Source organism: Adelges cooleyi, unplaced genomic scaffold (genome assembly GCF_023614345.1).
Source record: "Adelges cooleyi isolate 19-005CV unplaced genomic scaffold, UGA_ACOO_1.1 ACOO_flye_CR_arks_rails_tigmint_CR_PRNA_9, whole genome shotgun sequence".
NCBI lineage: Eukaryota > Metazoa > Arthropoda > Insecta > Hemiptera > Adelgidae > Adelges > Adelges cooleyi.
In genome coordinates this window covers 5,847,942-5,850,541 of record NW_026096579.1, presented here as the reverse complement: position 1 = coordinate 5,850,541, position 2,600 = coordinate 5,847,942, and the positions used below count along the sequence as shown (strand labels likewise).

The following is a 2,600-nucleotide window of genomic DNA, read 5'->3' as shown; positions in this document are numbered from 1 at the left end:
TTCCAATACTTGTTTACTACTAATTATTATAAAACATTGGTTTGCCTAGTAACGAAAAGCTAAAATGTTGTGTTCCACGGTATGTAAAATCTATGATTTTGGTTTCCAAAATTAAAATAAGAACAGAATATTTATAGCCGAATTGATAAAAATAAATAAAATTTAAAAAAAGAATTCAACATAAATGTTACCATTTTAGAAAAACACAGGTTGTTGCAGTAGTATATATTTTTACAACGAGTTTGACTATTAAAGTAGTATAAACAAGAAATATTGGAAAAACCAAAAAAAAGTTTTGCCAACGGCACGTAGTGTTCCCAAGCGGTCACCCATCCAAGTACTAACTACGCCCGACGTTGCTTAACTTCAGTGATCGGACGAGAACTGGTGTATTCAACGTGGTATGGTCGTTGGCGAAGGAAGTGTGTTTATTTTACTCATTTAATCACAATATACTATAACAATTTTTCAAAATGACTGGTCTTCAATTGTCGTTCAACTTTTTAAACGGTATTTTATGCTGATTGGCTGATAAGAACGGATGGTTTATTATTATTAGCCGACTGGCCGAGAAATAATGATATGAAAAAAACCAACCCGTTATTAACAACCTACTTGCTGGGTAAATCATATGCATACATGAAAAAGTAAGCAGTGCGTGGAGTCATAGCAGTTGTTTAATCTGATCAGTGCCGCAACTACCATTATAGAGGCCCCGGTGCAGGCTGATTTTAGAGGCCCCTATTTACTATAATGCTCACCCAAAGTTTTGTAGGGTCCCCAATTATAAAACTAAAGTTAAACCCTATTTAATACTTACTTAATCTTAATAAGAGCTGAACTATAATTGGCAGGTAGCTTCAACTTAAACGCTTGAATACTTTTTTTTTTAATTACCTTTATACTTGTTACATACGTGTATAAATCAGTTTATTACAAAAACAAAAAAATCTTGAAACATATTATGATTTAAATATGTGTATAAGTTATAACATGTCAAAAAAAAAATGTATGTAACAATAATTATAATTCAATTTTGGTTTATTTAAGAAAATGTTGTTTTCTTGCTTTTTTAGTAGCAAATATTTGAATTATTTTGTTTATATCCAATTCTTTTGTTCTTCCTCGTTCAATATTTAAAATACTTATGTTTATCAGGCGATCTTGAGACATTGAATTTCTTAAGTAGTTTTTTATGATTTTTAATTTTGAAAACGATCTTTCTGCATTGGCTACAGTAACTGGCAATGTTATAAATATGATACATGCACTAAAAATATCATTGTACATAGAGGCCATATCATTTTCTAAAATACATTGTAAAAGGTGTTTAATACAATGTGAATTTTTTAATGAATCCTTTAATATAGATTTAAGGGATAGAATTTGCCTTGTTATATCAGTACTTAAATCATGTTTGTAAAATATTTGAAAGTCCTAAGATGCTTTTGTGATATCTTCTTCACTAAATGATAATATATTATGCGGTACCAGAAATTCAAATCTTTTAGTAACCTCAAATAATCCTTTAAATAATAATCCTTTGAATCTTTCTTGAAGTTGTAAAATTGCTGTATCTATAACTGGTAAAAAAACCATCACACGAAGATTGTCTTCAGAACTATCGAGTCTTCTATCACCGGCAACATCACCAAAAATCTTTTTTGAATACACACGGCGACGAATAGTTTTTTGGATTGGTATATTCCACTTATTTCATTGCTCACTTGCAGAAGCAACTAGCTCTTTATAATGATCCCTTAAACTTATAATAGAAGAAGAAGCCTCCTTTAAAAATGTACATGCATCATGAAAATTTGTATTTGGGCTCTGTAATTTTTTAGATACTAAATGGAAGTTCCTTAATATATTTTCCCAGATTGTTAGTAATAAAATAAACTCAAATGATTCAATTTTTTTTTTTAGTCCAATAGATGTGCAGCGGCTGGGTGCGGGCGCGTAGATAGTATCATAATACAATAAATCTATACATAGTTTTGGAAACTTATCACTCCTGTTATTAGATAATACATGGAAATAAATGGAATAGTTTTTTTTCTTAAATAAGGTGGTTATCTGTGTTTGGTCTCCATTTAATTTTTATATAAATATTTATAGCCTTTATTTATACGACACACGTTTGGCTATCGAGTGGTCATATAATCATAATATCGATAACTACAGTAAACAAAATAAAATTTATCAATTTTAAATCCAATGGCCAATGTAGATATTCAAGTGTCATCATTAAAAATACACAATCGAATACTAAAAATTGTTTAAACCTTGTTTTAAGAATAGAATGTTTAGACTTGAATTGTTATGTCTTCATAAATATGAGGCCCCTTAAACATAACCCGGAGGCTTGTCTGGCGGTGCGATGCACCGCCTGCACCGGCGGTAGTTACGGCACTGAATCTGATAGTGATTTGATCACATAGTAATAACGATAAACGCTGTCAACCCAAACGAATACCATAACGCTTTTCCTCTATAAGGAATAGAATTTTTGTATTTTTTCAACCAATGTATTAGGTCTGAAAATTAGACCGAATGAAGACCTAGAATGAGACTATAACGTATTGTACAATTTTCTCAGA

The 2,600-nt window shown here is 30.5% G+C and overlaps 1 non-coding gene across 1 annotated transcript; it reads right to left on the bottom strand.

Annotated features, from left to right (window-relative positions):
• Window positions 1-296: 296 nt before the first annotated feature.
• On the bottom strand, window positions 297-415 carry LOC126847276 (5S ribosomal RNA). The gene has a single exon (XR_007687024.1). It is a non-coding gene; the product is annotated as a 5S ribosomal RNA (ribosomal RNA).
• Window positions 416-2,600: the final 2,185 nt, after the last annotated feature.